Here is a 23,126-nt window from a genome sequence, read left to right as displayed (position 1 = left end):
TTTTTGTTCTACTTAATACCATTGGTTGAACTCTTTAATTAACACACAATTATTCTTAGGCATTTAAAATTAACTGAAAAGTGATCCCTGTTAAATATATGAGTGGGAGTAAGAGAGGGAGGAGATGTATATTTCGGCACATGCTCACTCAGACTGACCCCTAATGGAAGAGCTAGAAAGGTGCCAGGGAATTCCAATTCAATCCCATAAAGGTGGCATGTACCAATGCCATCTTACTAATTAAAGTGATCATAAGTTCATAATTGATCATAATGATAGGATTAATTGTCAAAGGGATCACATTAATGAGATGAGTGTCTGCTAATAATAACTGATAGAATTAAAAAGGAGAGGCTGGCGCTGCGGCTCAGTAGGCTAATCTTTCACCTGTGGCACTGGCACACTGGGTTCTAGTCCTGGTTGGGGTGCTGGATTCTGTCCCGGCTACTCCTCTTCCAGTCCTGCTCTCTGCTGTGGCCCGGGAAGGCAGTGGAGGATGGCCCAAGTACTTGGGCCCTGCACCCGCAAGGGAGATCAGGAGAAACACCTGGCTCCTGGCTATGGATCAGCACAGTGTGCCAGCTGCAGCCCGCAGGCCACAGTAGCCATTAGGGGATGAACCAACAGAAAAAGGAAGACCTTACTCTCTGTATCTCTCTCTCACTGTCCACTCTGCCTGTTAAAAAAAAATCTTAAAAAAATTAAAAAGGAGAGAATGATCCAGCATGGGAAGCAGGATGCAGAGCAGACTCATAGAATGGCAGATGTCCTAAACAGCACTCTGACCTCAGAATCAGCCCTTAAGGCATTCAGATCTGGCTAAAAAGCCCATGAGAGTATTTCAGGCATGGAAAGCCATGACACTTTGGCAAAAAAAAAATGACCTAAATGAAAGATCTCTGTGAGTGAGATCCCAGTGGAAAGAACGGGCCATCAAAGAAGGAGCTACCTTTCTCTGAAGGGAGGAGAGAACTTCCATTTTGACTATGGCCTTGTCTAAATAAGACTGGAGTTGGTGAACTCAAGAGGCTTCCATAGCCTTGGCAGCTCATGACAAGAGCCTCGGGTGATTACTGATGTCATAAATAATAGTGTCAATTGTTAAATCAACAACAGGAGTCACTGTGTACCTGTCGCTCCCCCTCTTCGTGGAGGAACGACACTAAACCCTGCCTAGGCTTCATATCTGAGTCACGGCACCATTATGTCGCTCCCCCTCTTCAAGGAGGAGCGACACAGGACCCTGCGTTGTTCTTTCGTTTGCTCGGCCCTCCCTGGGTTTGCTGCTGGTTCTTCCCGGGTTGGCTACCAACCCTTCCACCTCCGTGGAAGGGCGGTTCCCCCTAGCCACTTTCCCCACTTCCGCGGGGGAGCGGCACACCGCCGGCCGGCTCTCTCGGGGGCTGTACAGGTGTTTCTTCAGATACATGTTCCCCTTAGATGTTCCTGGTGCATGTTGTCTCTCTCCTCCTTTATAGTCCTCTTCCACCAATCCCAACTCTGCTACCCACACGCCGAGTACGCTGCTCTCCTCCAATCAGGAGCAGGTCCTACAGTTTATTGGTTGAACTGGAGGCAGCTGTGCAGAAGCTGTTTCTCCCTTCTCAGTGCCATATTGTGGGAGAGCAGATGCATAGAATAAGTCTTAATTCCAGTAACTTAGTCTAGTCTGAGTTGCTCCCAGTTGCTCCCCACAGATCCCCCTTTCTTTTTATTTTTGGCGTTGATACACGCCTGTCTTCGGTGCCCTGCGGCACACACTCTGCTCTGCTTGCTAGAGTTGCCCACAGTGCTTACAAGCCCTATCAATCAGGCAAACCGAATCCGGGTCCTCTCTTCGCCATGTTGTAAGGAGGTTTTTAGGCGCTGATGCGTGCCTGTGTTCGGTGCCCTGCAGTGCATGCTCTGCTCTGCTAGAACTGCCTGCAGGTGCTTACAAGCCCTAGCAATCGGGCAAACCGAATCCAAGCCTTCTCATTGCCGTATTGTGGGGAGACTTATTGGTGTTGATTCGTGCCTATCTTCGGTGACCTGCAGCTCATACTCTGGTCGAGCTGCCTGCTGGTGCTTATCGCCTTACTAATCAGGCAGACCGAATCCAAGCCTTCTCATTGCGGTATTGTGGGGAGACTTATTTATGTTAATTTGTGCCTGTCTTCGGTGACCTGCGGCGCATAAGCTGCTAGCCGCCAGCAGGTGCTTATTGTCTTACTAATCAGGCAGACCGAATCCAAGCTCTCTCATTGCCATGTTGTGGGGAGGCCTTATTTTTCTCTATTTCTCTATCTCCGGGCATTCCTATTTCTCCTATTTTACTTCTATCTACCAGCATTCCTATTTCTCTCATTTTACTTCTAAACTTCTGTTTCTCTTATCCCCGCGGTTTCCCGGCGCCTGCCCCGAGGCTGCTTCTCGGCGGCTTCCCGGCTCTGAGCCGCTTTAGCCCGCGCTTCTCTCATCTGCGCGGCTTCCCGGCTTCGCGCACCCGCTCCACAGCCTCGCACTAGCCCCACTTTCCCTATCTATTCACGCCCCGTGCTCTCTCTGCACGCGGCGGCTTCCACGAGTCACACAGCACAGCTCACGTTTCCGCCACCGGTATTCAGTCCAAGTTCCCCAGGCTAACCTGGCGAATTCAAGCCAGCTCACGTCTGCGCCCTTCAGCTTGGCTTCCCGTCCTTTACTCCCCGGGCTAATCTGACGGATTCCAACCTGGCTTACGCGTCCACCTCTAGTTTTAGCTTTTCGCCTTTTGTTCCCTGGGCTGACTTGAAGAATTCCAACATAGCTTACGTTTCCGCCTCGGCCTGCCCCCGCAGCTTCAATTTCCCTAACATTTTTCTCTACCCGGTATGTTTCCCTAAGTTTTCTTCCAACATTATTCCTCCCTCATTTCTCCTGGCTTCTCCCCACAGTCCATATCCGAGTCTGTTTGTTCTAGCTTTCACTTTCACTTTTAGTCTCCTAGCTTCCCCGCCATAGTCCGCATCTGAGTCTATGCCTAGGCTTTTGATAGCTTCTCCCGGCACCTTTTCCGTCCAGCTTTTCCCTAGGCTCTTTGCTAGTCTCTCTCTCCGGTATTTTCCCACTTCTTCCCGTTTCTTCCCTCCTAAGTTTCCTATCCAAGTCACGGCACCATTATGTCGCTCCCCGTCTTCGTGGAGGAACGACACAGGACCCTGCGCTGTTCTTTTGTCTGCTCGGCCCTCCCCGGGTTTGCTGCTGGTTCTTCCCGGGTTGGCTACCAACCCTTCCACCTCCGTGGAAGGGCGGTTCCCCCTAGCCACTTTCCCCACTTCCGCGGGGGAGCGGCACACCGCCGGCCGGCTCTCTCGGGGGCTGCACAGGTGTTCCTTCAGATAGATGTTCCCCTTAGATGTTCCTGGTGCATGTTGTCTCTCTCCTCCTTTATAGTCCTCTTCCACCAATCCCAACTCTGCTACCCACACGCCGAGTACGCTGCTCTCCTCCAATCAGGAGCAGGTCCTACAGTTTATTGGTTGAACTGGAGGCAGCTGTGTAGAAGCTGTTTCTCCCTTCTCAGCGCCATATTGTGGGAGAGCAGATGCATAGAATAAGTCTTAATTCCAGTAACTTAGTCTAGTCCGAGTTGCTCCCAGTTGCTCCCCACATGTACCTACTCCCCATGTAGGATCTCTGTCCTTGATGTGTTGTACTATGTGAATTAATGGTAATACCACTACTTAAACAGTACTCTATACTTTGTATTTCTGTGTGGGTGCAGTCTGTTGAAATCTTTATTTAGTATATACTAAGTTGATCTTCTGTACATAAAGATAATTGAAAATGATGAAGAATGGGATAGGAGAGGGTGTTGGAGATGGGATGGTTGTGGGTGGGAGGGAGGTTATGGGGGGAAAAGCCGCTATAATCCAAAAGTTGTAGTTTGGAAATTTATATTTATTAAATAAAAGTTGAAAAAAAAAAGGCCTTTCCCCAAATCTCCAGATCCACATGTCCAAATGATGTAGATATTGTCACCTGTACACTTTCTATAACTTCCACATTTCTCTACTTCTCCAAAAAGGAAATGTTCTTCTCATATTCCATTTCTTTGTAAACATTTCTGCAATCTACCCATATCCCCATATCCTAAAGCAAAGGCCTTCAAGTAGTGAATTTTATCCCTCCTATCAATGGAAATAGTCTGTCATTGTATAAATTCTATACCTAAAACAGTTTTGTCTTCTTCCTTTCCCGTTCTATTTCTGGGACTGCATGATCTGGGGTCATGATAATTTCAACAGCTTTTTGAAGCCACTTCATATCCCACCCAATAGATACATTTCTGCCAAACTGATATTTAGAAAATATTAGTTGGACCATATAACTCTTGTATCTAAAAAAATTCTGAAACTTTATTGCCCATAATGGAAAAACAACATAGCATAAGAAGCCTATTTTAAACTAATTGTGTCTAGAATCATCTTTCTTAATTCTTCTTGGTATTATTTCTTGATATGCTTATTTATAACATTTCTTCATCCGGAATGTTCTTTTCTTGTTTTAGAATCATCAACACTGGAGTCTTTCTTTAGCAGCTCCTCCTCTGATAAAATAAATCACTTCCCTTATGTGTTTCAATGATGTACACATGGCATTTATTGAGTCATTGCCACCTATATTAGTCTCCTAGGGCTGTGTAACATATTACAATAAGCTTGGTGACTTAAAGCAACAGAAATGTATTCTCACAGTTCTGGAGATAAGAACTCAAAAGTCAAGGTGACCACAGGGTTACACTCATTCTGAAAACCCTAGGGAAAAATCCTTTCTGCCTTTCCCTAACATGTGTTTCTTGGCAATCCTTGACATTCCTGAGGTCATAAACACATCACTGTAATCTCTGCTTCCATGTCACTATAGCTTTTTCTCCCTGTGTATCTCCTGTGTTTCTTTATCTAATTCTCCCTTTCCTTTTTCTTACTGAAACACTAGTCATTGATTTAGGACCCTTCTCAATCTAGAATGACCTTATTTTACCTTGATTACAACTGCAAAGACCTTCCAAATAAGAATTCCAAATGAATTCCAAATAAGAACTCACCCACATGTACCAGAGTCTAGAGCATGAACGTTCTGCGGGGAGCTGTGGCGTGGAATAATTAAATTCACTATTCCATCTTTTGGCACGATCATGAATGCTTACACTGAAATGATCATTTTTACAGGTCAAAATTATCAGATTCCTGACACATCCATATAATTCAGTCTAATAGCAACACACCAAATTTTTAGGTGGTACCAGTATTATTCCCATTTCAAGAGGAGAGTACTGGAAGTATTGATGTAATTTTTTCAGTGTTTTACAATTAGAATATGATAGAGCTAAAAGTCAACCCTCTGAGCCTAATTCCAGCCCCTACTCTCTTAAATAATACATACATTTCTGTGAACATATTTAATCTGTTTTGTACAACTCTATTTTACTATCTATCACTTAAACTCTGTCTACGTTCTTCAGTATTTTATTCTACAAGCTGCTTTAGAAACTTCTACATATTACATATTCTCAACATTAATCATAGTATGTGCTATTGGACAGAACAAATGTTCTTCAAATGAAAAATAAATAAATAAGTGAATGCTCAGTCTAGTAATTTTAAGTCTCCTAAAGAGAAAAGAGAAGGTACTTTGGAATAATAAAATTTCTTACTATCCATAGCTCTTACATGTTACTGAAGACACTGTGTAGAGACTGGCAATTTGGTTTTGGACTCATGTAACATAGAAGCAATCTCTCACTCTCATTCTATGTCATTCTTATCTCATTTGCGGCTCCAGTTCTACCACTGAAAGAATTCCTCTTATCCTCCCTTATACTTAAGTAACGGTTCAGCCCAGAATAGACCAAAGCAAATCAATTATTTTCTCCCACATGTGCAACAGTTCTGAGCTTGGGCATCTGAAATTGCTTTCTTTTTTTAAAAAAAAAGTTAACAAAAATTATTTTTCCACTTAAAAATTTAACTAGAATAATTATGTACTATGTGCAATTACTTAATGAAAAGGACAATTCTGCCTTTGATTATAATAAGGTGAAACATCATCATTTTCAATTTACAATGAGAAAGAGGCAGATTAACTTCGTATTTTCACAACTTTTTGAGACCATCAGAAGTCTGGGGTGGCAAGCAAAAAACCAGATCCAAACCTGAACAGAGACAAATCCTTGCACATATTTACATGGGATGGAGATAGACACTTGACAAACACCAAGTGTGGGCTGGCAGAATAGCATCAAACTGCTAAATACTTCCATAATTATTGGAGGGCCTATCTGCTAGTCTGTTCTTTCTCCATGAACTCCTAGAGTGCTCACAAAAAATAAACAAAAGAGCCTTAGGTTTTCACTGTAGTGTAAAAGTAGGGCAGGTAAATAGGAGTGATGCAGAAAAGACAGGAAATCGCTCTTCTATCTTCTCCTCTCTATCACTTATGAAACAAAATACCTATTCTCCAAGTACAGCATCACCAACTTCATCCTTTGGGCACTGATAAAAGCTCATTTATGCAGGTGGAAAAGAATAGAATAAATTACCTCATCCTCATGGAAGGACATAAACAAATTCTGGGCTCAGAGCTATGTAGGATTAGGATAAAGAACACTGAGTAGGCCACACGTTTGACATCTGGAACATGATGCTACAGTCTGAAGTTTAATCAGAAAAAATAGAGAATTCTCTACCCAAGAACATTAGACTTACTGACTTTAAATAATAAGTAATGGCACAATAATGCTGGAGAGGAATAGGGATGTGACAAAAACAAAGAAAACATTCCCTGAATCCTAATGTAGAGGGAAAGACCTGAATCAGAAGATAGTGCAGATATTGTACTCATAAGTCAACTCCCACTGCACACACTAAAAATGACCACAATAATTTGAAGTCTGAAGTAAATGTGTTGTTGAACAACAGGGATCCTCATATCCTGATTGTCCCAAATCCACACACTAAAGGCTTGCACAAGAGAGGTGTACCTACTTTAAGGAACCAAGTGTATCTACTTCATTCTCTAATGTCCTTTGCAATATGACCAACTCTTCATAAAAAATTATAAACATACTGAGAATGCCAGAAAAACACACATTACCAACCATTAAAGTCATGATCAGAGTACAGTTTAGATAGGAATAGATTTTTACCACTATATGATACAGAATTTAAAATAACTATACATGAAGTGTTAAGGGCTGTAATGTAAAAGGTGGATAATTTAAAAAATGGAAAAAAAGCAAAAGAAAGTAACAAAGATGAAGAATGCTTTCAATGGGCTCATTTTTAGAGTCAGTGACATCAACAGGAAAGAAAAGAGTGAACTTGAATAAAGCACAATAAAATTACCCAAAGTGAATCATAAAAAGCAAAGAGAATGGGAGAAATAAAAAAATCAGCAATGTCTGAAAGGAATGATACCAGATTAAATGTTCTAACATAAGTGTAATTGGAATTCCAGGAGAAGAGAGAGAAAATGAGACAGAAGACACACATGAAAAAATGGTATCAGAGAATTTTCAAAAACTAAGAAACCAAAAAGCCACACATAAAAGGGAAGAAGAAGAAAAAATTCTTTGGGCATTCAAGCAGTTGAAAACAAAAAGATGAGAAAATATTGAGTCACACATAGGGAAAATAACATGCCAAAGAATATGCACAATGGCAAACTTTAAGTCAGAAGATAATGCACTGACAAATTTCAAGTGGTGAAAGAAAAAATATCATTAGAATTTTTTATCCAGAAAAATAATTTCAAAAAAATGGGAAATTAAATATTTTCCCATGTAAACAAAGCCAGAAGGAAATCACTGTAAGCAGATTTGGTCTCCAAGAAATGTGGAAGGAACTTCTTTAGGCTGAAGGAAAATTATATCAATTGAAAGAACTGAATAATGAAATGAAGCATGCTAGAAGAAAAGCAAATGAAGATAAAATGAAATTCATTCCCTTTATTTTTCATTACTATAAGATTATCACCTTAGGAAAAATAATACCAGAGCATTTTGATGTATGCCTGTTTAAAATTAAACTGTATAAAAACAGTAGCCGAAAGAACAGCAGAGGATTAGAAACATATTTTCATGTCTTGTACTGTATATATAGCAATATTATAAAGATGGGCACTGGTTAATTAAAGATGTTTATTTTAAACATTAGGAAAACACTAGCATATTTTTAAAAGACATGTATGTATGTTCATAGAGGAAATAAAACTGAATCATGGAAAAATATTAAATTGACCAAAAAAGGGGATTGGATAAGGAAGAAATGGGATATATTACAAGCATACCTATCATCATACAAATAATAAAGAGCCTTAAAACATTAGTTAAGAGACAGAGTTTGGGGGTGGGGTTGTGATGTTAAGCCACCACTTGAGATGCTCCTGGCTCACAACAGAATTCTAGTTGAAGTTCTGGTTACTCTACTTCCAATCCAACTGCCTGCTAATGTGCCTTGGAAGCCAGGACTCAAGTGCCTGAGTCCCTGCCACCCATATGTGAGATGAGAATGGAACTCCTGGCACCTCGTTTCTCCATGGCTCAGACCTGACCGCAGTGCCCATTTGTGGAGTAAAGCAGCAGAAAGGAGCTCTCTCCCTCTCCCTCTCCCTCTCCCTCTCCCTCTCCCTCTCCCTCTCCCTCTCCCACTCCCTCTCCCCCCCTCTCTTCCTGGTTCCCTCTCTCCCCCTACTCTCTCTCTTCCTGTCTTTCCCTATTTCTTTTACTCTGCCTTTCAAATAAATAAATAAATAAATCTTTTTTAAAAGGGATTATCAAAATGAATGAAAAAATAAGATGCAATTCTATTTTGTCTATAAGAAACCCACTTTAAATAACAAGAGAGATGAAGTAAGAAAATTTTAAAAATAATTCCATACAAATAGAAACCAAAATAATGCTGCAGTACCTATATATTTTGGGCAAAACTGTAAGTCAGCTAAAATTAATTGACATTTATAGAACATTCCTTCAGAAATGCACAACATAAATTATTTCCCCATTGTAAATGAAACATTTGTCAATTTAGTATGTTTTCTGTGCCATAAAACAAACAATAAAAATATTATAGGAAAGCATAAGAAGAATATTTTTGGACCACAATGAAAATCTTGAAGGAAATTTTAAAATGTATTGAAATAGGGGCCGTCATTTTGTCATAGCAGGTAAAGTTGCCACCTGGGAGGCCCACATACCAGATGGGTGCCAGTTCATGTCCCCACTGTTCCACTGCCAATCCAACACTCTGCTCTTGCACCTAGTAAACTAGTGGAAAATGGCCCAAATATTTGGGCCCCTGCAACCCATATGGGAGATCCAAAGAACCTCCTGGCTCCTGTCTTCAGTCTGGCCCAGCCATGGCCATTGTGGCCATTTGGGACATGAACCAGAATTTGTAGACATTAAAAGGGGGCTCAGAAGGAAATTAGCAACAATCCAGTAAATTTATATTAGAGAACAGAGGTCTCAAATGATTTAATGTAAGCTTCCACCTTAAGACTAAAAAAAAAAAAAAAAAAAAGAGCAAATTAAATACAAAGCAAGCAGAAGTAAGGAATGGAGATAGGAATAGAAACTAATGAAATAGAAACAGAAAAGTCATAGAAAAAGATCAATGAACACAAAAGCTGAATTTTTGGAAAGAACAATGAGTTCTAAAGACCTCTGCTCAGCAGGGCCAACATTGTGGCATACAAGATAAAGCCACTGCCTCCTACACCAGCACCGTGTGGGGACCAGTTTGTGTCCCAGCTGTTCCACTTCCAATCCAGCTCTCTGCTAATGGCCTGGGAAATGCAGTAGAAGATAGCTCAAATGTTTGGGTCCCTGAAATCCATGTGGGAGACTGAAATGAAGCTCCTGGCTCCTAGCTTCAGCATGGCCCAGCGCCAGCCATTGCTGCCACCTGGGGGCGAACCAGCAGATGGAAGACCTCTCTCTATCCTCCCTCTGTAACTCTGGCTTTGAATTTAAATAAATACATCTTAAAAAAAAAAAAAAAAAGACCTCTGCTCAGACTGACTATGAAAACTGAGGCAAGACACAAATTAACAATATGAAGACCAAAGAGGAGACAGTAACAGAGACAAAAACGTTAAAAGGGTGCTAAGTAATACTACAAATAACTCTAATATATTAGCAAAAATAAAAGGAAAGTAACAGGGGAAAAGCAATGTTAAATGCTGGCAAATACATGGACTGTGTGGTATTTCCATTATATATGGAAATACACAAAATACTACAAGCCCCTTGGACAAACGTTTGGCATATTCCTACAAGTTAGTCATGTACAATATGACCCAACAATCCACTTCTTGGCATAAACTCAAATGGAGTGAAAAGTTACTTTCACCAAATTTTATATGTGAATGTGTAGAGCAGCTTTATTTATGCCATTTGAACTATAAACAGAAAATAATCACGATACCCTGAACCAGTGAATGATCAAAATAATTGTGAGTCATTAGTAAAATGCAACAGTACTCAACAACAACAACAAAAACTTGACTACCTATTGACTCAACCCAGAACAGGAATGAATTCTAAATATACTCTGGTAAGTGAAAAAGGCCAGATCCAGAGCTATAGAATGTATTATTCCACTGACATAACTCTTTGGAACAGAAGAAATGACAGGAAAGGAAAGTAGCTTGGTTGTTGCCAGGGTTTAGGGGTGTAGAGAGAGTCAGGATAAGGGAAATTCGAGTTAATGGAATTTCGGTGTGAAATTGCATTAGCTATGAGATTCTATGCATCTGTCAAAACCCATATATATGAGTCTGCAAGGGTTACAGTAACAATATATGTGTACTAGGGTTTATCAAGTAGGTAAACACACTGTAGACAAGGAGAACCAGATCATTCCTTTTTGGAGAAAGAAGACACATTAGGAAAGCCCGAAGGCTGAAGTGAACTCTGGTTTTGGAGTGGATTTGGAGGTATCAATATAGAGTCAGGAATGTGTGGTAGCTTGAATTTACCAATGGCAATATCAATACACTATTCTAGTCCTATGTACTGAAAGGGACTAGAAGTAGCAAAAGCCCAAAGCATAATGATTTATACTTGGTATCCCAATCATGATTTGTAAATACTGTTCGTAAATAAAAGGAACCAGAAAGCTGCTTGGAGAACTGAGTGATTCTAGATTTAGGGAAGGGAAAATCTGGGAAACCTGTTGTACCTTAAAGTACTATAGAGTGCAGGATTGTAGAAAGAAAGGAGAGAACAAGGAAATAAAGGAGACGTGGAAGGAGGGAGAAAAGAGTGGAGAACAACAAGACAAGCTAAATGCAACATGAAATCCTGGAGTAGATTTTAGACCACAAAAAGTACTTTAGCAGAAAACTGAGGAGATTCAAATAAACTCTACAATTTAGTTAACATTTTGTACTAAGGTCAGTTGCTTAGTTTTTATATGTGTTTTATGTTACATTGGATATTAACATGAGATAGCTGGATGTCAGATAAATAGGCATTCTATACTTTTGCAACTTTCTGAGTCTAAATTTATCCAGTTATTTCCAAAAACAGACAAAAATATAACATTTAGGTGGAAGAAAACATTGATATACACAATTTATAAAATACTAGAACTAAGTCTTCTTCCCTAGGAAATTAATTCAGGGGAACAGTTCAATGTAAGATACCACTATTTAAAGTGTGTAACAGTGAATTCCACTGAGCAAGGCAGAATGGATATTGCATAGGTGATCAAGAGCTTTTGAAACTGCCACTCAGAGCTGGCCCTGTGGTGTACTAGGCTAAGCCTCCACCTGTGGCGCCGGCATCCCATAAGGGCATCAGTTCGTGTCCGGCTGCTCCTCTTCTGATCCAACTCTCTGTTTATGGCCTGGGAAAGCAGTAGAAGTTGGTCCAAGTGTTTGGGTCCCTGTACCTGCATGGGAGACCTGGAGGAAGCTCCCGGCTCCTGGTTTTGGATCAACGCAGCTCTGGCTGCAGCAGCTATTTGGGGAGTAAAGAGCAGATGGAAGACCTCTCTCTCTCTCTCTCTCTCTCTCCCTCTCTCTGTCTGTAACTCTACCTCTCAAATGCATTTAAATAAAAAGAAGAGGAAGAGAAATGGCCACTCTTACAGAACATGCAGGACAGGTGAGACCATCATCTGTGTTGGAGAGCTGAGGCCTCACTCTGGAAAGCTTACAAGTACACTCTGCATGTTCCCTTTGGGCCGCATAGTAGATTTAAGAAATAATTTCACGCTGCTCTGCGACATGAGAATTTGCATGTGGATTAATGGATTATAGTTCTATGAAAATCTATCTTTCAAGCAAAACTTGGGACGTGGAAACAGTCTAAGGAAATACACATCAGGAAATCTGGGGCTTGGATTGAATAAAATGCTCTGGGTTTTACATCTTTTTTCCTTATTCATTACAGTCCATTTTAAGCACAAGTGGTTTCCCATCTGGACCAAAAAATTGCATTGGTGAAATGTTAATATTCTTTTCCTCAGTATTATTTCATTACATTTCATTTTGAAGAGGTGTATGTTTTAACAGATTAGAAAGTCCTCTGATTTGACAGAGATAATGTGTAAAACAATTTTTTTCTTAGTAGAAGCTACCACTGCATTAATTCCTGATAGGCAATGATTTTTCAGTGGTACAACAGCATTCTTCAAATTTTGATTTGTTACTGCAGGCGGATTCATTGAAGAAAACTGTGTCAGGGAACAATATAATTTGGAGCAGAACTTTGACACAGGCATCAAGGATATTCCATTTCTGATTCAAGACACAATTCCATAGACTCTCATCTTTTTCCATTTCACTGTGAGTCTCTTTTTCTCTGTGAATTTTCTTCTTGGAACCTTTGTAGCTGAAACACAGGTGGGCGGGTGTGGAGGCTTTAGTTTCCTTTTCAGGGTTGCTTCTACATTGCTTTAAATCTCCACTGATTTGAACAGCCCCACTGATCCTTTTAGTATTGACGTCAGGACGGGAGACAAAAGACTGGAAAAACTGTAAGAGGCAAATTATTGAGTAGATTCCATTGTGTACAGAACAGTGTTGATGATTGATTCATAACAATAAATACTTTATACTTTCCAGCCACAGCACTCTTATTATTTTAATTTATGGTATAGTAAACCTATGGTTGACTGAACTTTTTCTTTTGCATCCAGAGAATCTGTCAAGATGTGGTTCCCTGGTTAATACGAGGCAGGAAATGGCAAAGAGGTAAAAGAAAAGGAAGAAATAGTTGCTGGTTACTTTTGAAATGCAGTACTATTAATTACACAGTTTAAAGTGAATAAGGCATATTCGTTTAATAAATTCATATTGATTGCTTACTATGCAGGAAGCACACGAGATGCTATACAGTTGAGCTAGACGAAGTTCCAGACCTCTTCAAAATTACCAAGATCTTTGCTCTAGTCCTTTTTCCTTAAGGACTTTAGATAAAGCCTGATCTTTAAATCCTCCCAAATTCTACAACTCTTGATAGCCCATGACATTTCACATGTTCTTCTCATTTTTAGGAGATTATGTTTTCATGGCTCCCTCTGCCTTAATATCCTACATCTAGTCCAGACACAGAACTCAGCCCCATCAGCAATCTCTGCAACACCTCCACTTCTGTGCAGCTGTTAGTATGTTTAGTAAGATATACAACAGACCTGGAGCTATAGGAAGCAGTGACGTTTTCCACTCAATACATCATTTTCTTCTCTCCCCTTAATCCTGAGGTATGCAAAGCAAACACTTTGAGATGCTTGGCCGAAAAAGGGCTCTCCAGTTAAAAGCATCAGCCTTAGAAGGCAGCTGGGATAATAAAAAGCTTAATAATAATAATAATAATAATAATAGTAATAATAAGCACCAATGATAATGGCTACTCTGATGGTATACATATTTCTCTTCTGGACTTTGCATGGTTGCTACTTTGCACATCACACCGTGCTGCTTCTCGACTTCAGTATTTCACTGTCCTGTTGAATTTTGATCATTTGCAGAAGTTTCATATGGAAAACAGCACAGGTAATCCAGCCTCTGAATTAATATTAGTTCAAAGAGAAAATACATGAATTACCCTATAGTCACAGAAAAAAATTGTTCACATCCTGAATTAAATTGATCTCTCTCAACAGTTTAATAAAATATAATGATCTGGTCATGTGAGCAGAATACAAAGTAATTTTTGTTCATATTTGGATTTCTAATATGTTCCCATCCAGTCCTTTCCTCTCCATTTCTATCAAGTATGAGTCTTTTGATTTTAAATAGCAGGCACAAAAAAAGAAATAAGAACAATACAGCTTTTACGTCTTTTAGGTGACATGTTCCATAAACCTTGAATTTGATGAAAATTTTTGTGAGTTTCTAGTGTAGTTATTTGAGTCACTCTAATGAAATAAGACTTGAAGTTCAGAGAAGTAAAATCATAGTATATTAGTGAAAGTGTCACTTAGAAAATTTATGTTTAATATATAAATTCAACCAGCTGCTCCAGACATCATGATTTAACATAATGACTGTAGGTTAGACATGAACCACACCTACATAATTTTCCTAGTGATTTGTCTGTATTGATTGCAGTTTGATACTTATAAGGATTTATTAGACTTGTTTTAAAAAAGTATTTAGATGTTTAACATAGATGAGCAACCTAGGGAAGGAGTAAGCAAAATATCAGTTTGTTCATTCAAAACACAAGTTAATGATAGCTACAATTATTATGTGATCATAAAACTATGCTAAGAAAAGCAGGGAAGACAAAATGAAAGGCCAATCACTTTTCCATTATCTGTCACAGCAGAGAATGTTACACGGATTATTGAGACCTTGTTAAGAATAAAAGAAAGGTGGTAATAAAAACTGAAGAGCCAAAGAGAAAAATCAGTTTTTCAGACATTTCAAATACTTGATTGCTATAAGAAGTTTTAATGAAGATGGGAGGCTGTCTTTGTATCATTCTTAGTCTGGATATCATTTGGGACATTAAGACATTTTATAATATATTCAAGTGAAAACCATCATCAAAAAGAAAGGAACCATTTCAAGAAGGTCTACCATTGGGAAATATCAGTTTTACTCTTAAAAGTTATAATATTTAGATTCATTTCCCTCAAGTATATGAGAATACTGTTGTAACAAATACAGTATATAAAGGAAATATCGCTTCATTTTTTTCCAGTTTTTAGCCAAATTTTTTTAGTGAAGTGGTTGCCTTTCCTATATTCATGGGACCTATACTGAACTAGCCTTCATTAAATATTAAATAAGAAGGCAGGGTTTTTTTTTTTTTCCTATGAAAGCTATGAACTCAATCTAATTGCATGTGCTCAAATATTGCCATTGCTTCACACATTGGTGCTCTCAAATGGGTAATATGGACTGAAGCCAGAAGATTGCTGGCTCTTTTCAACATAGTCCTAGTTGCTAAGGGAAAAAATGATTTTTATATATAATCTTAAATATAAAATTTGAGGATCTTCCAATAGTCCTACATCTGTGACTGAAAGAGGCAGTGTCTTCACAAGATAGTGGGTTGAAGCTGTTGTAAACCGTGAAAAATAAGAATAATTTCTCTGCTCACTCATCTACTGGTTAACTCCTGAAATGCCAACAATGGCCAAGACTGGGTGAGGCTTAAGGCTGGAGCTTGGAGCTTATAAAGGTCTCCCATGTTGGTGGCAGAAATCTAGTTACTTGAGCAATCACTGCTGCCTCCCAGGGTCTGCATTAGCAGGAAGCTGGAGTCAATAGCTAGAGCCAGGAATCAAACTCGGATACTTCAATGTGGGATGTGAGTGTCTCAACTGCTAAGCTAAACATATGACACCTGTGTAATTTTTTTATTAGATTATTTTTAGAGCGGTTTTAGATTCACAGAATAATGGAGAGGGATGCAGAGGAGTTTCTCAAATAGCTCCTATTGCCTACAAGCAATATCCTAAAGCCTCCCTATCATCAACATTTCCCACCAGAGTGCTGGTACATTTATTACAATAATGAGGTCACATTGATACATCATTATAATCCATAGTATGTGGATTACAACAGGGTTCATTACTAGGGTTATACATTCTATGGGTTTGAGAAAATGTATAATGACATGCATCCAGAATTATAATATCACACAGGATAGTTATACTGCTTTAAAATTTCTCAAGGTCATTGAGAAGATTAAATAACATTTAATGTTTCTAGAATAACGTTAAATGCCTTCCTACTCATTACTTTACCTTTCTCTGGGAAAAAAAAAAAAAACAAAATGATGTTTCTTTTGCAATAGTTAAAGAAGATCAAAACAAAATTGGTGCCAAATAATTTAATCATTATCCCCAAGAATAATAACAAATATTGGATATTTGCTTATGTTTATCTCTATTTCCACAAACCAAAAAGGCTATCAGATTAGCCATTTGATATTTTTGTTAAGGTTTATCTCTTTATTTGAAAGGCAGAGTTACAGAGAGATGGGGGAAGAAATAGAGAGATAGAGAGAGAGATCATCCATCCACCAATTCACTCTCCAGATGGCTGCAATGGCCAGCACTGGACCAGCCAGAAGCCGGGAGCCAGGAGCTTCTTCTGGGTCTCCCAAGTGGGTCGGCAAGAGCACAAGTACTTGGGCCATACTTCACTGCTTTTCCAGACACATTGGCAGGGAGCTGGATGGGAAATGGAGCAGCCAAGACTTGAAACTGGCACTTATATAGGATGCTGTCTTTGCACCCAGTGACTTAAATCACTGTGCCCTAGTGTCCCCCTGGCCACTTGATTTTGCCTAGACAAAATAAGCACATAGTAACAAGGCCTTACTAGGCTATTCTCCTGTTCAGCGAACTGTAGGCCATTTTCCCAAGAAGCAGAGAAACAGGCTCATGGCCATAGAGTAAAAATACAACAGTACCAGTGATGGCTGCTATAGGGCTTAGTCAACCACAAGACAGAGGGGCATTGTGACCTGGCAAAATGGGGGTATGAGGAGTAGTATCAAGCCATGTGGCTTCTAGTGCTGGATTCCCAAGGTATGTGTGATAGGCATGAGCAATCTCTTTATATAGTGTTAGTAAGGGAGTAGAATTATAAAATGTAACTAATCCTGTGTTTCATTTAAAAATTCTTGGACATCCCATGTGTATACATTACATCCCTTTCCCTTCTTTTTATGACTTATTTATTTATTTTAAAGGCAGAGAGAAAGAGAAATATTTTCCATCCTCTGGTTCACTTCCCAAATGGCCACAACAGACAGATCTGAGCAGGGCTGAAGCTAGGAGCCAAGAACTCTATCTGCTGCTCTATCTATGGCTGGCAAGGGCCCAAGTACTTGGGTCACCTTTGCTGATTTCTCAAGCACATTAACAGGAAGTAGGGTTGGACACAGAGCAGCTGGCACTTGAAACAGCGTTCTGATATAGGATTCAGGTGTTGCGAACAGCAGCTTAACCCACTGTGCCACAAGGCCAGCCCCTGTATGAAATGTTTATGACATTCAGGGATACATGCCAAGTGCTCAGTGAATATTAACTATTTTAATGTTAGAACAGTGTTTTGCAAAGGATGATACATGGGATGTTATTTAAGATGCATAGTCCATTAGTCTTACAATGATTATGATTTTTGTTTCACTGTGGTTAAAAAGAAATATCATTAGAAATGTCTTGTTAACAGTTTCCTTTTCATATACCTTTATTTAAGTAAAAATAGTGAGTTGATTTAAAAAGAGGTGTTGCTGATTCTAATATAGATGAGCAGTAAAGACTATGTGTGCACTCATATCCAGTTCTCTTCACCTTTCTTCCACCTGGGAGGACTGTACTACACTGCCTGTTAGAGTACGGCATGGTGTGCAACTAATTCTGCTGTATGGATTGGATCAAAGTGTATGTGACAATTTGTAGGTGGCACATTGAATTTCAGGGTGACACCCACCAGCATTCTCTTCCCTCTGCCTTCTGTCATTCCTAGGAGAGCATCCAGTATCCATAGATGGCTTTGTGTGAACAAAAATCAAGAATCTTTGATAAGTCACTGAGATTTCACGTTGTTGTTATTGCAGCACAACGTGCTTCGTGCTGACTAGAACACGACAGGTGAATATTATGAAATATTATATGACTGGTAAAAGTTCCAATTAAATGACTGAAGCTAGTAGAACACCCTGTGCAACTATTAGATTAGTCTGGTCTTGACAGATTCTGAAAGGTTTTGTAAAGACTATACTATCCAGGCCGGCGCCGCGGCTCAATATGCTAATCCTCCGCCTGCGGCGCCGGCACCCCAGGTTCTAGTCCTGGTCGGGGCGCCAGATTCTGTCCCGGTTGCTCCTCTTCCAGTCTAGCTCTCTGCTGTGGCCCGGGAAGGCAGTGGAGGATGGCCCAAGTCCTCGGGCCCTGCACCCGCATGGGAGACCAGGAGGAAGCACCTGGCTCCTGGCTTTGGATCAGCGCAGTGCGCTGGCCGCAGCGGCCATTGGGGGGTGAACCAACAGAAAAGAAAGACATTTCTCTCTGTCTCTCGCTCTCTCACTGTCCACTCTGCCTGTCAAAAAAAAATTAAAAAATTTAAAAAAAAATTAAAAAAAATATACTATCCAAATAACTCAGCTAGGACGAAAAGGAGTTTGGGAGAAATAGGAGTACAGAGCAATCCAAGGTGAGGAACAAGCACACATGGGTACAGAGAGGAATGGAGAGGTTATGCAGGAAACAAGGGGAGGAATTTGAGTCACCTAAGCTCAGTGACACTGTGCGACTAGAGGTTGGGAAGACCAGCACAGCTGAGATTCCACCTGGCAGGGAAAGAATAGGAGATGCTAATGTCCCAAGCCCTCTGATCCATTGCCCTCATCTTAACATGTTACCCTTAGAAAATTTGAACTCCCTAAATTACAAGTGGGTATTTTTCTATCATTGTAATGAATACTGGACCAACTATCTAGTGCCCTTCATAAAAATTGAATTCTTTATATAAGTATTTTCCCTCAAGGGCATTTGAAAGAGCCAAATGGAAATCCTTTAAGAAGGACTTGGGTGAAGATTGAATTCACCATTATTCAAATTTTTTCTTGTGTACCTGTGTAAAAGTTACATCTTCCCTTTTTAGTTATTGATCAATTTATCTTGCTTGGCTTTCTCTAAATATATCATTTTTGCTTGCTAGTACCAACTGTAAGATAAATTTCAAAAGATGGCTTCTCTCTTTGCATGGATGTTCAACAAAAGAAGTCTATTGCTTCAAGCCTTGTTGTGTACTCTCTTTATTATTGTTTTTTAAGAAGAAAAATAAAATTCATGGACTGCTGCACATATTCAAATAAGAATTCAGCATTCTTTACATCTTATGAATCAATGTCTTTTCAATGGGAAATCAATATCCCCAGTTAATACCTAATGAGTACAAATGGCTATAGCCAAAATCAACATTGTTTATATACTAGGATGATCAAAAGAAAATTGTGCATGCCAGTTAAAAATCTCCTTTGCAAGACATGAGCAGTGCAGGATTTTTGTATTGTTGTTGACTGCACTTTAATCTACTTAAATGCACTTAATGCTCCAACACAATAGGGATCAGCATGAGCTGATCATCTCATTTTGCTCTATTTTTCTCAAGAACTCACCACTTAGACTGTCATGCACACATGTGTATATAGTGTTGTGTGTGTGTGTGTGTGTTTATTCGTGGCTGTATTCTCAATTCTTTACTCTGGGTATGACAAATAGCATAAACTCAGTAAGTGTTTTGGAATCATTCAGAGTTGAGTTCAATGTCAGGCACACTTGGTTTTAATTCTTAGGTGTGTAATTTTCTGTGTGGCTGTGGTCATGTATTTAACCTTACTGGGCCTTAGCTTCCTCACTTCTATTCCAAAAATAGCAAAGTTAATTGGAGCTATCTCTTTGGTTTTTGTGAAATAGTGAATAAAATCTGGAAAAGTATTTGCATATGCTTGGCACATAGTAAGTGCTCAGTTAATGAAATCTGGAAGTATATTTATTTACTTATTTATTTTGCTATTGAAAAATAAATATTTCACTTTAGCCACAGACATAATTAGTAGAGTATCAGGCTTAAAGAATAATTAAAATTGATGGATTTTACTCATTACAAGAGTTTGTAAAGCAATCACCTTTCTCTTCTTTCCATTTACATCTCTGTAGGTGAAGCAATGGTAAGAAAATACTTTATCTTGGCTCCATTCTCAAATGAGTCACAAGTCCAATAACTCTTTACTGGTCCACCGCTGCCACCCCCGCCTTTCCCCAGCGCTGCAATGGTTTCCATGTGGATACACCAACTCTTGTGTCACTAAAATCCATTATTCACAGAGCAGCCAGAGGTGTTAAGTTTCTTAAATACAATTCAGATCATTCACTCCCCAACTCAAAACCCTCTTGCAGCTTCTCTTCACATCTAAAATAAAACCCAAAGGTTTTACTCTTACAGCGCTCAGCTCTTGAGTAACCAAGCCCTGACTTTCTACCACTTGAATTCTCTCTTACTTTGTTCCCAACAACATGTCATGCCCACACTTACCCCGGCTCCTTTGCACTTGTTCACTTCCCCCAACGTCTGGAAGTCTGGCTTCTGAGTCTACCCAGATATATTCCCTAAAGAATTAGCCTTTCTCAACCAGTGCAACTGCTGTAAGGATCAGCATCAGCTGATTATCTCATTTTACTATATTTTTCTCAAGAACTTACCATGTGCATGTGTGTGTGGTGTTTGTGTGTGTGTATATATGTGTTTATCCATGGCTGTATTCTTAATTCCTTATTCTGAGTATGACAAATAGCATAAACTCTATATTTTGGAATCAGTAAATGAATCTTCTTCTTTAGAAAATAATTACTTGTATACTTGCTAGATGTTTACCTACATTTTTAGGCTCTTTTTAAAACTTAATTAATTTGGGACCAGTTGTGATGTAGCTGGTAAAGCCGCCACCTGCAGTATGGCATCCCATATGGGCAATGGTTTTGTTCCTGGCTGCTCCTCTTCTGATCCAGCTCCCTGCTGATGCATCTGGGAAGGCAGTGGAAGTTGGCCCGAGTGCTTGAACCCTTGCACACATCTGGGGGCCCTGGATGAAGCTCCTGGCTCCTGGCTTCGAATCGGCCCAGCTCATGCCTTTGTGGGAAACTGGGGAGTGAACTAGTGGATGGAAGATCTCTATCTATTCCTCTCTCTCTAACTCTGCCTTTCACATAAGTAAACATAAATCCAAAAAAAATTAGTTAATAAGAGGAGAGAGACAGAGTGTGTGAGTGTTCTCCCATCTGCTACTTCACTCCTCACATGGCTGCACTGGGCTAGGCTGAAGCCAAAAGCCAGAAACTCAGTTCAGGGCTGCTGCAGGTGAGGCAGGGACCCAACTATTTGCACAATCACCACTGCTTCCCAGGGTCTGCATTAATTGGAAGGTGAATTCAGGATCCAGATCTGGGAATAGGTACTCAGATCTGGGATCTGGATGTCTCAACTGCTATGTCACACACCAACCAAACACTACTACTTAACTTAAAAATAGTAGTGTTAGACACAAGTTTTAACTAAAATAGTGGTTTTCTACATTTAGGATATATATATATATAAAGATACATATATAAAGAGTTTTCATGTTGAACTTTATAATATTAACCAACAGATGAATGCAGAAAAAAAAATCTCAATTCTATGTTTTTGGTCAATCATTGTACTTAGTAGAATGAGATAAATAAAGTTTACAGGGCATCTCAAGAATTATAAATCCTAAACAAGTTTTGGTGGTCCAAACTGTCCTCATTTACTTCAAAGTAGGGGTGTAGGTGAGTCACTCATCCTCTATTAGATAAACATGTTATTCTTGACCAGTTGAATACCTTAAACGCTTTTATTTCAAAAATGCCCCCTTGAATGTGAGACCTGTCAGACCTATGCTGTTTGTTGAGGGATAAGATGTTCCTTTCTAAAGTATTAGAGCGAGCATCAGTATGAAAATCTCAAACTAAGATTTCAGATATTCTCTGGCTCTTTTTCACATGATCATTTGACTTCATTTGGGTGCCATGTAAACATTACGCTGATCTCCCCGGCCACCTCTGCCAGACTTGTTGGTTGGGGCTCTCTTCTGTTCCTTCACCAGCTGATCACCAAGTCCTAAGTCCATTGATGCCCAGATCCACTCTGGACTCTGTCTCTGACCAAACTTGATTACAACCTGCCACTGATCTTTTGCTAGCTACAAGAGAATGTTCAAAAGACTCGCAGCGCCTGGAGGCTGTAACTCTTCCACGATCTTCTGCACCTGCTCACCTGTGTTGCAAAAGCCTTCTCTGCACTGACCCTGCCTTACCCTCTCACCTCTCTCTGAACACCCAAAGGTTATTCAAAAACATGACTCAATCAGGTCTTAGCTTGGTAGAATATAAGGACCACTTTCAGTCAGAAATAACTGAGTATTAAACTCTTTTCCCGATGTATTAGGTCTGTCATTTTGGATAAATGATCTAACTCCCTCATGCTTAGTTCCTTTCATAAAAACAACAAAAATGAGGATAATTGTACCTCTCTCGATCCTGGGAAATAAGTGAGATGATTGTTTTTGGTCTTTCTCAAGGCCAGTTCTTGGTAGACGTTTCGCCCTCTGGGAGTGTCCCTTGCCCTCCCCCCTCTTGATGCAGGCAGAATTCAGCAGGCATCCTCTCCTCCAGGAGCCTTATCTGCCAAACACACCGCCCACCCTCTGGAGTAAAGTCTCTCCAGGAGCTTTCAAGTCCAAGTAACTTCAGTGTTCCTTTCCAACCACATGGCTCCTACAGAGGCCAGTTGGTAGCCACCAAAACTTGCTCTGAAAATGAGGCAGAGTTCAGATTTCTGCTGCATTTTATGGGCACAAACAAATCGAACTTGGTAAACACGTCCCTTGCCATGTGGAGCAAAGTGTACTGAAGCCTTGATATGACACATTCTGGAGTCTTAGAAGACAAAAGGGGAAAAAAAAAGTTAAACTTTCAAAAATATGAGCTCACAGTGACAGGCCACAACTAAAACATCATCGCTGTGCTACCTAGCTATCGTAGGTACCTATTTCTCCTATGAGTAATGGTATTACATCCTCTGAGATTAATTGGAAAATATTTCTGTAG

The 23,126-nt window shown here is 39.8% G+C and overlaps 1 long non-coding RNA gene across 1 annotated transcript; it reads right to left on the bottom strand.

Moving 5' to 3' along the window:
• Positions 1–11,380: 11,380 nt before the first annotated feature.
• On the bottom strand, positions 11,381–22,817 carry LOC149126314 (uncharacterized). The gene is made up of 2 exons (XR_016235890.1): positions 22,546–22,817; positions 11,381–12,996 (listed from the first exon to the last, which is right to left on the bottom strand). It is a non-coding gene; the product is annotated as an uncharacterized LOC149126314 (long non-coding RNA).
• Positions 22,818–23,126: the final 309 nt, after the last annotated feature.

This window comes from Oryctolagus cuniculus, chromosome 6 (assembly GCF_051225735.1).
Source record: "Oryctolagus cuniculus isolate XC-2025 breed Fujian yellow rabbit chromosome 6, ASM5122573v1, whole genome shotgun sequence".
Classification (NCBI taxonomy): Eukaryota; Metazoa; Chordata; class Mammalia; order Lagomorpha; family Leporidae; genus Oryctolagus; species Oryctolagus cuniculus.
This window is presented reverse-complemented; position numbering and strand designations above follow the sequence as displayed.